Raw genomic sequence first — 13590 nt, forward strand, 5'->3', positions numbered from 1 at the left:
GGATGGAGAATGCTGCTTAAGCCAAAACTCACGACAGCTGGCAAGAAGAGTAAATAAAGAAAATAAGAAAAACGATGAAAAACAGAGATATTTATATAATAAAAGACGAGCTGAAAAGAGCAAAGCAGCAGCAGCTAGCGAAATAAACAAAAGTTTGCAGCATGCAGCAGCGTGAGTTGCAGCTGCTACTATCGCAGGCAATGCCACAGCAAACTGTGTGGATGCCACAGCCAGAGCTGTGCTGAGCTAGTGGCACATCGCGAGTCGAGTGCTATTGAAAATCTGTGTGGAAAGATAAAGTTGGCTTCGCAAACGGATTTAACTGCAAAACGAGCGAATAAAATAGGGCGGGGCTAAAAGCCGACAAAGAGAGCTGACAGAAGATGGAGAGTGTACGTGTGTGTCTGTGTGTGTGTGTGTCAGAGTGTGCGTGTGTGTGAGAGTTGACCCCATAAAAATGCAGCCGTTGCCTTCCTTCCCCTTAACTTCCGCTCGCCAACAACAGCAATTGGATAGTTGCACCGGAAACTTGGGGTATTATTCATGGGCACGGTTCATTACCAATATTAGTATTTTTGCTCAATTTAACGAAATTTGTTAAACAAAAATTCGACGCAAACTGTTTGACTTGAGCTAATTATATTTTGTTACTCTCGCTTATCAGGCGCCGAGTTTCTTTCTTTTTCGAACAGAAAATGCATTTTTCGCACAACAAGTCATCAGCAAAGTAATTTCATATTCATATGAGAAAAGTTTCATAAAACGAAACTCAGCAGGTGAAAAAAGTCTGCCTACATCTTTCACATACTTCTTTTCTCATTTCCCGAAAATTAACTGAGACTCTATTTAACCCTTAGGCTGATGTTGGGTAAAATATTTCAAAGTTCTATGATGTAGTGCATAACTCATTGACATTAATGCAATATATGTTTATAAACATACTACTACTACTACTGTAGTAGTGGTGTGTAAACATTATTCAATTAACTGAATAAGTTCATTTGTTCACTTTTTATCAGTGAACTGAGTTTGTTTCCAACACTGTTCATATGTAGTTCATTTTGCCCTTTGTTCACTTTCGTTCATCGCTTGTTTTGTGTCATTCATCGTTAAGTAATGTTAAACCCTTTTTATAGCATTCTAGGAATTTCTTTATCTTTGTTTATAAGTTTTATATATTTGTTCGTATTTGTACATACAATGTGAAAAGCACTCAATAAATTTATGCAACCCATTGAAATCAAGTTTTAATACTGAAAACAAACAAAAATAAGAGTTGTCACATCCGTTCAAATAGCTTGACGATGGGTAAAGACAAAAAGTAGCCAAAGAACTGAAAATAGAACTAAAAATCAAAAGAAACCAACTGAACAAGAACTGAAAATCAAAAGAGAACAACAAGAAACTAAAAATTTAATTGTAAACTAAAGTGCAGAATTGAACCACTGAAAAAAAGAACGATTAAGGTTCAGTTCGTTCACTTTTTTCGTTCGTCTGTGAACATCTCTAATGTACATGTATGATAAAGTTTGTTTCCAACAATTTTAAAACCATTTTAAATGTTACGCTCTGATGTTATTAAGTAATTGACTTTTGGTCTGCAATGTTATTTATTTTGCGATATGCTGCTTGTTGTTACAATTAATAAATAGCAATAATTTAGTTTCAATATTAAACACGTATCGCGAGCACATCAAATATAATTTGCTAGAAATAATTCAATATTTTTTTGCTTTATGAAAACATAATGTTTGCAATATTCATCAAAATGATAATTTGATAATTTGTTGCAATCTTTCTTTGTGCAGCAAATGCATCACAAATATTATTTTAATAAAGTCGATAATATTGTTTATTTTGTAAAATTGTGGCATTCGCCTGGGGGTTAAATGACTTTGTTAAGAACTGCGAGGGAGTGAGAAAGTAATTTATATTTTCGCAAGTAAGTTAAAAAAGCAGAGAATATGAGTAGCACAATTAACGCCTGCAACTTTAATTGCTTTTAAATGTGATGCTGATGCTGCTCCATGTACTAAGTGTGCAGTTGGGTGCTGGGGCGAGTTAAGTATCTAACGGATTCGTTTGTAGTTCGCATCTGGGGGACGCCCAACGTTGGGCTCCAACGTGACATGTCAACCGCAGGCGGCGGCTCAAAAGCGTAAGCAACATGACATACAGAGGAGACGCACACACATACAAACACACACACGCACACAGAGATGTGAGTGTCTGAGCGCCTGAGTGCCTGCCTCAAAAGCGGCTTAACCATCACACACACCTACACTACCGCACACACACACTCACGCACACTTACAGAAGGGACAAACACAAAGGGACAGAGAGGAGCACTGATCCCAGCACAGACAGAAGCACAAACACAAACACAAACACGGACATGGACACAAGACAAGCCTAGGCCAAACTATTTACATGTCGCCCCATTATGTCCGGACCCGGACAGACACATCAACAGTGCGAACAGGAAGGGAGGAGACGGGTGGGGAGGGGAATACCAGCACCCTGTATACGTAGCCTTTTGTGCTACCGCACGCTAAGTGACGTGATTTAAATTTTCATGTCCTTTGTGAGTTTCAATGCTCTCGTCCCTTCGTCATCATCAGGGTCGCAGACTGTGACGTCATTGTTGCCGCTTCCGTTGCGCAAATCACGTAATCTGTCCTCAGTGGGTCAAGCAGCCACATGAATTGTTCAAGAGCATAAACAGTAACTGCCACAGCAAGTGCAACTGCAACACAGCTGTGCCACACAGAGCCATAGCAACACATTTCAAATGGGACAAGTGCAAGTAAATAAAACCAGATACACACGTGAACTACATGCACTTGATTAAGATGATACGAAACTCGTCAACGTCGACTCGCGACATGCGACATGCAACATGCGACAGCAGAAAGGTCAAAGTAAATGTCAAATAAATGTCAACTGGCGGTTCTTCAAATAACAGCTGATATAATTGATCAGAGCAACTCGGAAAAACTCATTTAAAATAAAGAAATGATGTTAACAACTTTCATACAGTTGCATAGCGTACACTTTCTGAAAAGCTGAGTGGGCTCACTACACAAAAGCAGAACTTGAACAAATACTTAAATGCAAAATGAATAGGTTATCCGCAATTCCGTAATGCACAAATATTTCTACACAATACAATAAATTGTATAATCTTCTCTCAGCCACATACACTTGTATTTTTATGTGCTAAAAATATAACTTGCGAAAGTATCTCAGACATGCATGCCAATTGGCAGCAGTTCAAGCAGCTCTCAACATTTTTAAAGTCGCGCACTAAATATAGAACGTTAGTTTACTTTCCCCAGCACAGATTTATATTTGTCAGACATAAGATCATTATGACTTATTAATCAGCAGCTAAGACATCTCTATTCCTCTGTCAGTCTGTTTATCAGATTGCTGCTGATTTTGACAACCACAGAAACCGAGTTTGACTTGAATGCCCTTTAGTTCAATTTAATATTCAACGGCCACTTAAGATTTTATTGCCATGTGTTTACGATTCAATTGTGATTTGAGTAAATCATACTTTTATCTTATTAATTCCCGTGTTGGCAATATGCTTACTTGGCAGCTATGCAAGTTGGCTTTAAAAGATCCATATGCCGGAAAATTAAAGTCAACAATGTAATCTCTTCGCTTTGCCTTAATTAATCGGCAATTTGCGTACTTTCACTCTTGGTCCGTGTGTCAATCAATGGTTATAGTAATAAGTAGTTTGTATGAATTTTCATCAATTTGCGCGTCCAGTTGTCAACTCCAGTTGATATAAATTTTAATTATACACATTCGCATATCAAGTGATTACACTCATTATTGCCATACTGGCGATGGCAATGGCAATGGCGATGTCGATTCATCAGTTTGGCAACTGGCTCATCATCAGCAGCAGTCTCAGCCTCTGAAAATAAGTCAAGCTTTTTTAATTGTTTAATTTTCATTTAATTTTAATGCCTTCTGCATGTGGCCTTTCGGCCTTGTTGACCCAAAAAAAAACAAAAAACAAAAAAACAAAAAAAACAAAAAAGGAAATTAAGGACAACAAAAATTGAAAACAAGAAAGAAAAATCTGAAACTGAAGCTGAAGCTGAAACTGAAATGGAGAAAAATTGTGTGTCATTTGGGTGAGCTGATAGCGAAGGCTTCGCCACAGTGTCGCTCGACGGGGCTTACAGAAATGAGAATACCATTTATAAGGCCATAAATAAATGCGGGGGGATGCGTAAACATGATGGCGAATCGGGTTGTCGGCTCTCGCCTCTCGGAGAAGAAAGGTCTATGTACTATATGTGGAGGCGGGTCTTATCGGGGCAAGTGGGCATCATTAACCTGGCGGCGTCCAATGTAATTATGTTAACTGCTAATTGTATCCAGGGTGCGGGTGCAAAAACGATTCGCTTTGAACGGGTGTGGGATTGGACTTGAGGGTGGGTGGAGAGAGAGAGGGAGAGAGAGTTCAATGCAAAAAAAAAGAAGAGAAACGCAAAGCATAAAGATAACGATGATTGGCCAAAGAGCATGGGAATGTCAACGGCAACTGTGTTTTCCTCCTTTATTTTCCAAGTGTGGCATTTAAAATAAACATGACAACAACGCCCACAGAGGTGGCGGACAGAGGAGGGGGGAGGAGGAGCAGGGATAAGCACTTGATCCTGTTCGTGGCCACACATGGCCTGCGGGTTCAGGCCATTGAAAATGAAAAGTCTGTTTTCGTTTTGTTTTTCTTTCGCCTCCCTCAGTGCTTGCTCTGTTTGATTTTAATTGCAATTTCTTTTTTTTTTTTGCTGTAAGATCTTTTATATCTTTCCGTCTGCTCTCCATGTGAATCGTATTGATTTTATAAGTAGATTTATAAAATCGCGAGTTTTTCACATTAAGGCAATTTGGGTAAAATTTGTTTATTAAGTTCTGACACTCTTAAATGCAGATGGCAATTTAATTTTCCGGCAAATGAAATTGGGTTTTTAATTTGGTTTTTTATATGTAATTTTTTAGCATGTTTGACATTAAACTTTCCTATCAACAAATTGCATCACATTCGTTTCCCATTAAAAATGTCACGCCAATAACACTAAACAACAGGGTTCGTTTAATTAGAATTGATAAGAATCTAACACAGGAAATAAGCTAAATAAATGATTAGTAAATAGTCGAATTTGAATACCTGATGGCGTCACTTATTTAATTCGTATAAATAAGTAAACTCTGTTAATATTGAAACAGAAAGTTAGTGAAACAATTAATTAAAGACGGGACTCAATTAGACTGATAGTTGGCAAACAATTTTCTGGAGTTATTGACGAAACTTGTCTCAATTGTGTTGAGCAGGCAAAACTGGCGCCATCTACTGTTCTTGACTGGAATTGTGTGAACGAGATCCAATTATAGAACTTTAAATTGCAGAGGATTGTTAAATTGCGATAATTGTTTCATTTATAGAGCAAAAGTTGCTTCAGAAAAGTGTTGTCACTCTTAAATTTTATTTCAGCAAATAAACTGGCAACACATTTATCTAAATATATGATAAAAAGAAAAGCCACAGCTTAATTGTGGATGCGACACAACTTGAAAATAGAATTAGAGAGAGAATACGAACAAATGTGAAGAGTCCAACGTGAAATATGAAACATGAAGCACGAATGCAAAGCACTTTCTGTCTGAGTGGGAGAATTGTGCAAGAGGCCTGCGGCATTGTTGAGGGTTCAATGTGCTGGAAGCAAAAAACATAATTTATATTCTGATTTACAGCTCGTTGTGTGTTGTGTGGCAATGTAGGGTACTCAACTGTGTTGCCCTGTGTAATGTTTATTTGCATACAATTGTTGTTGTCTTTGCTTTGGACCAATATATCATTGGGCCAAAGGAAAAACTGACAACTACAAATTTGGTCGCTGTTTATGCGGCCAGCAAATAACGCCAATATCTACATTCATATGCATAAAACATATTAAACATACTCGCACATAGTCGAGAGCATATATATATATAAAACATATATGGACATCCCTTTTGACCCAAAATAGGTAAACATATTTTACATATGTATGCGTGTCCTTAAATACACACACACTCACACACACACAGAGCATGCAAATTGTCATCAGGCAAACGGAGGAGGAGCCACGCCCAGTTCGACAAGCACGCCCATTGTTAAATGTGAAACTTTGCGCGGAATTCATAATGCACAATTCGCGTGTTGTTTACAATTCATTTATGCAAATTTTTGGATGGCAAAAAAATGGCGCAGCATAAATATGGCGAAATCAAAACTAGCACAATTTTCATATAATTAATTGCTATTGACCCGTAGTATAATTTATTTATTTTTAACGCATACTCTCATCGGGGACCCACAATTATAGTACAAAAATAATTTAAAACAAAATTCACATTGCGCAACTTTAAATCATTTGGTCTTTAAGTGACTTAACTCACCTCTGGCATTTCCCTAGGCTCCTTTCTATCCCACCTTACTAACTAAAACGAATTGTCGCTTTGTGTATTCACTCGTAGTTTATTCCAAGGTCTAATTAATTATTTTTAGTTGAATGAAAAGCCGTTTTGTGTGTGCTCATTATGAATAGAATTTCATGTGCAAATTTCTAACATTTTTTTGGCATTCATCTGCGGGCTTCACTAATTGAGCTACACAAACTAAAACTAAGAACTAAATAATACCCGCTGCTATTAGCAAGGTAAACACACAAAATATTCCTTTGAATTTGCCCTGATATTCGCCCTTTCCCCCTGAATAGCTCTGCTATGATATCATAAAAGACAGCCTATTGTAAGGAAATGTACTTTCACTAATTGAGCACCAAAAGCACTCATATCACCTGCTTACTAAGGTAAGCACAGTTAATTCCCCTAAGTTTCGCTGTGATATTTTAGCAGCCTATTACCTCTAACAAAACATTCAATTAGTTGTGTATGTTTATGATTAGAAATTATGTAGTGAATTTATCGAATTATATAATAATCACGAAAAGGTTTATCAATGGATTATACAATTGAAATAACTACATTATAATTTACAGCCTAATATATTATATTAAGACTTCACTTCATTATAAGATTGTGTGAAGAGAAGTCGAGTCAAATATTAGTAGTAATTAAATTGCAGAAAATAATTATACATTTTGTATAAGTTTACAATAATGTAGAGCACATCATCCAACATTTCAATTAGTTTATTTATTTATAATTTATTAGAAATGAGAGTATTTCCTAATACCACAATAAGATGAAGTAAAGTTAAATATTAAAAATGAAATTATTATACTCCATTATTCCGCAATGAAATCAATTACCGATTATGGGGTTGATCTCTGAATGAAGCATTCTGAAATAACTACTTTATAATTTAGAGCACAATATATTAAGGCATAATTTCCTTATAAGAGTGTGTTAAGACTCGACTTGAGTCAAATATTAATAGTGATTAAATTGGAGAAAATAATTATACAGTTTGAATAAGTTTACAATAATGTAGAGCACAACATTCATCATTTCAATTAGTTATGTATTTATAATTTATTAGAATTGAAAGTATTTTATAATCCCACAATATGATGAAGTTAAGATAAATATTATTATTATTATTATTATTTTTTTTTATTAAAAATAATAACGAAATGTTAACAAAGGTAGGTGCACTGTTACCTATGTTAACTAGGCAACTTGAGCAAATCAGAAATAAGATAAATATTAAAAATGAAATTTCATTATGAAATCAATTACTGATTATTGGGTTGATCAATCAATTAAATATTTTGAAATAAATACACAATAATTTAGAGCACAAGATAACTTTGAAGAAGTTGTGTCTGTGTCTAACATATTAATAAGGTGAAGCTCTCTTAAATATTGAAGATGGAATATTTGTATTTTATATTAACAAGATAAATTGAATTAAAAAATAATAATAAAAACGTTCATCCATGGATTAAACATTTTGAAATAAATTCATAATAGTTTTAAGCACAATATAACATTCAAGTAGCTGAATATAGTTATTATTACGAATAGTTAGAAATGAATAGTAATTTACTGTACAATTCTATCCTCATACAACTTTAGTTCTTTATAAGATTATGTGATTTAAACCCGAGTCAAATATTAATAATGATTAAAACAAAGTTAATAATAATTTAGAGCGCAATATTATTTTCAATTAGTTGCGTCTTCATAATTTATTAGAAATTATTGTATAATCCCATAATAAATATTAAGATTGAAATTATTGTATTTCATGACTCCACAATGATATTTTATTTCGTAACTTCATAATAAAGTGAAGTTGGGCTAATTGGTAATGATAATGAATTACGCATATAAAATATATACAAAATAATTTAGGGGCTCAAGATTACACTCAAGTAGTTTGGAGTGTTTATTATTAATACTAATTGGGTTTTATTATGGAATATAAATTTAAACAAATTACTCTCACCTTCACATCATTTTCATATTTATTATAAACATTTTTGTTATATTTCTTAGTTTTAAAAGGAGCCAGGTCACAAGAAGAAATAAACAAACTTCAGTTGGCACCATAACGAAGTTGAATGAATAGTATTAAATAACATTTAGTAGAAGTGCTCACATGTCCTTTGATATAATGAAATACTTTCTTTTTCTCCCTCTCTATTCCTTTAGTAACTTCCATCCATCTTATACAGTCATAAACTTTAGCTACTTTATCAACTGATTTCCTATTCTCTCTCACTTGCTTTTGCTTTTTGTCTTGCTCGAAAAGCAGCAAGTGGCTATCCGAAGTGAAACTTCTGATTTCAGTTGACCACATTTTGAGCTGCCTTTAAACTAATGTCTAGAGACGGACACGTACTCGATCGTAAGTCAAGTGCTTTGGCCGAGAAAGTGTTGCACATATTGTAAATAGATATATGTATGTATCTATGTGTATAGTATAGTAAAGTATATGTATATGATTTAGCAAGTCAACGCTCAACGTTCAACGCTCAGCACTTGGCCACAACTCACTTAGAGTGCGCTCTGCCACAAATGGCCCTAATACTCAGACATCGGGCCACCCCAAGCCATATTTATGGCAACCGGCTGTAGTGCTTTGAGTTCTCTGAGTAGAAGTGTTGCAAGTGTCGGTTGCCGGTTCCCGTTTGTGTGTGTGTGTGTGTGTCGGTGTGTGTTGCTGTGTGTTGCTGGGCGGGTGTTTCAATGACTTTCAATGGTTCACATACACACTCACACCGAGAAACACAAAAACACAAACAAAGCAACCCAATCAGCAGCTTAAATCAGCGGCAACAAAAGCTTGCCACAATTTCCGCAACTTGAGCATTTGATTGGCATGGGCCAAAAAGCTGTTTTAAATTTCAAATACATATCGCACACCTTTAATCAACTTGTGTACACTCGCTGGCAACCGTCTTCTACCTTCTTCACTTTGGCAACCTCGATGGCCTTTAGGTGTGTCATAAAAGCCCAAAACAAATACAAAACTGTTCACACAATTCAATCTATCAAGCCAGAGCCAGAGGCTCGTCTCTGCCTCCATCTACCGAAATGTTCTTCTTCTTGTACACACTCTTTTACGCCATTGTCTACTCATTTTACCACTTGATTGTGTTTGCACAATATCTCAGCGACAGTCGCGTCATCTAGAGTTGCCATTGAATCCGTTGGTGCTTCTGCTTTTGTTGCTCTTGTTGTTGCTTTTCCTGTTGTTTCAGATCGAATGGAAATTGGAAATGCAAAGATTTTATGGAAGCTTCCCATGTGAATTCGCTTTTTATACCCGAAACCAGCAGGGTAGAAGGGTATTATAATTTTGTGACTGTAGCAAATGTATGTAATAGATAGAAGGAGGCATCTTCGACCTCATGAAGTATATACATATATTCTTGATCAGAGCGAACAGCCGAGACGATCTAGCCATGTCTGTCTGTCCGTATAAACAACTGCTTTGTCATATAATCTGGTATATTTTGTATTATATGGTATATTTTGAAGGTAGTACCATATCAGTATACTAATAGTATTTGGGCTTTTGTATATTTTGGTATTTTTGCGTATTAACACTTATTTTGGCGTATAATCTGGTATAATTTATACTCTATGGTATATTTTGAATGTAGTACTATATCAATATACCAACCATATTTGAGATTTGCTATACTTTAGTATTTCTTAGGTATATTTTAGTATATAATTTTAATAATTAATTTGGTATATTTTAAGAATGAGTAGCATGTATTCCATAATCGACCAAACTTGACTGTAACTGTCTTGTTACATATGTATATTTTAGTTTTAGTAATTAATTTGGTATATTTTAAGAATGAGTAGCAGATATTTCATAATCGAGCACACTCGACTGCAGCTCTCTTACTTGTTATATATATTTTTGTAGTTAGACAGACAATTCGAATATATTCTGTACACACATGACTGGCCAAAACTCAAGGACTCAATGGGAATCCACGTTTCAACAGTGAATCAAATAAACAAATACGAAAGCGAATACGAATTCGAATAGAGCGTCCGACTTTTTTGAGAAAAGAAATTATTTCTAGGCCAAACTTTTTATCAACTGGGCAAGTTGGAAAAACATTGCTGACACTTAAATGTCGTCTGTTTGCAATTCGCAAACTATAGAAAGCAATATTCTATTGCTATCATGAAATGGAGATACCCTCTAAAGTTTCAAGGGAGACGCTTTGTTTTTAGTTTTGACTTTGAAATTAAAGTAAAATAGATAATGCATTCGCAACATTTATTTAAATCAAATTCCTTATTTAGTTACAAAATAAAATATATTATATACTAAACACCCATTTGGAGTAAAAACCAATAAATATCTAACAATGCTTTCATTTTGTAAGCTTCTACGCATTGTCTTTAAAAAATATTTACAAATGCATATTGTTACTCTTCTTTGAACTTCTTAGAAATTAAAAAAAAAAGAGCTGCAGTTGTGACTATTTGGAATATACTCACATGTGGATTTATTTTCCGCTCAACTTGCCATAAGCTCATAAATCCTTAATCCTTTCTGTCTGTTACAAGCTCTTCAATAAACCGTATCAACTCTTAAGCTCTGCAGTACACACACACACACACACAAGATATAAAGAGCAAACTTTTAGCATTCATTTTGTGCAATATTTAAATGTTGCAAGATTTCCAGCTGGCTGCTGCATGTGCTGCATCTCCCAAGTGTGTGGCATAAAATGGATATTTAAGAATTTTTCTTTATTTTACATGTTTGCTGTAAAATTTGTGAAAGTGTTTGCTGACTTTCGGGACTTTTGACTTATTGTTTTGGGCCAATATTTTGTAAAGTAATCAATGGCCTAAATTGCCCAGGGGCTTTGGCCACACTCACACACATAAACACATAGACACAGACACAGTCGAGAGTTTTTAATTAAAATTTCTTACAACATTTCGACTACATCAAAATTGATGGCAAGTGCATGGGGTTGAGATGAAACTGAAAATGGAAATGAAAATGCTGCTTAAGCGTGCGTTACCTATGGAAGATAGTCGACGTAGCAACAGCAGCAGTTGGCTATAAAATGCAATTGCACAAAACGTTACGTTACGTTACGTATACGCAGCGTGCAACGGCCGCTATTTAAACACATTTTAATGACGTCGAAATGAGAACTCACGCAATCAGACGGGGCATGCCACGATGGATGAGAGGAGAGAGAGACAGAGAGGAGGAGGAAGTTACAAGTGCTCTGCAGTTGCTCTTTTCAATTTGTACCTACCTCTTTGGAGGGCTTTATTTTTTAACGGCTCGTGCTTGGGTTTTAAGCAGCAATCGAGTCATTGTGTATACCTTGTACCGAGTACGAGAACACAAGAGGCAGCCACTGGCAAAGCGGATTCATTATTCATATATATCGAAGCGAGCAGCATATGCCCAAATTGGCAAGTTGTGTATTCAAAATATAAGCACACATAATTATCGCAACCAAACAGCACACCAAAAATGCATATTAAGTGAAAATGGAAAGAGTAAAAGAATAGTTGGTACTGATTTAAAGCCATCTAAAGAGAATGAAAGATTCGGCACTTGGCAATACAATTCGGTGTCCATTGTTTTTGTTACCACTCGGCTGTCAATGAAATATGTAGTTTGAGCCTTTCAGTTTCCCTTTAACAGCTGCCGTCATCGCGAGGATCCTTTGTACACGATACGCACTCAATTATTTGTGCGTTACTCGTTTCTTACAGCCATTTTGCCTGTCTACCTTTTGCCTTTCCGTGCAGTTCAGTTCAATTCAGTTCAGACTACCTATGCGCTACAGTCACTTCAATTTACTATATACTCGTATGTATAGCACTCGTTTACGTTTTCGCATTCGCAATAGTCGTATATAGCTATTATGAAATAACTGCTACACAAATGGCATGAATGGAACGTAAGTTCGTTTTGTTTGCGCTGCCAACACAATTGAGTTAACTGAATTGCGGAAATAAATGCGCATTTAATATGCAAAAGAAGCGTGAAAGCTGTAAACTCTGAGTGACAGCCGAGCACCCTGGACCAAATAGAGATTTGGCAGCTTTGTGTAACTTGCCGACATCATGTGAACAGCGCTCTTAGGGCCAAACAACTAATTTGTCAAACCGAACTAAAAGTTCAAAATCCTTTCACTTAATTTAAATGGCCAAGCAAATAATTATAATGTATATTTACTATGAAAAATTCAAATTTCATAAATGTTATTTTCTTTAAAGTAATTTATAAATGAAAAAATGGGAAAGCATTATAAAAATACACAATATTTCATTTCTAACTTCATTTTGTTTTAAAATAACTTAATAAACCGAAATGTATCTGCATATATACAAACTAAAATTAAGAATTACTTCAATGAACTAAAAAACTTCAATTAGAATTTCTTTAACATTCAAACATTCAAATAATTCTAATTGATTATCCATTTCAGTAATTGATTATAAATCCACTCTAATATTAAGAATTCTTGGGATAGGATATATAAATGTATATTACAATGATTATTTATTAAGCAGACTGTTTCATAAAATATTCCTTATAGCGCATAAAATAAACAGTGAATATTAAGTAGACAGTTTTATCAAATAGTCACTTTTTCTTAAATAAAGAAAATTGTTTTAATTATATTTCATTACAAATATTATTTAATTCCATCATTTTCTATAGCATTACAGAATAGCGGGTTTAACGGTCGCTGTTTACATGAAACGGTTAACATAACAGTGAGTTAACATTAACAGAGCACTAAGAACAGTCATGCGCTGCAGCATCTCGCAGCATCCCGATGTGTTTCATTACCCCAACGCAACATGATTTACCCCAGCAAGCAAACAAAACGAACTGAAATGGAATGCCATGCAGTAGGAACGCAATGGCATGGCATGGAATGGTATGGAATGTAGCAGCGGCTTGAAACAAGCAGGGGTAACATTCATGGAACGGTGTGAGATGCTGTGGCATTTGAAACATGCGAAACGTGTGAGATGTTAGAAGTGAAACATCAAGTCAAGTAAAAAGGGGGGAACACAGGCAATGAGGCAAAC

Source organism: Drosophila nasuta, chromosome 2R, assembly GCF_023558535.2.
Source record: "Drosophila nasuta strain 15112-1781.00 chromosome 2R, ASM2355853v1, whole genome shotgun sequence".
NCBI classification, from domain to species: Eukaryota; Metazoa; Arthropoda; class Insecta; order Diptera; family Drosophilidae; genus Drosophila; species Drosophila nasuta.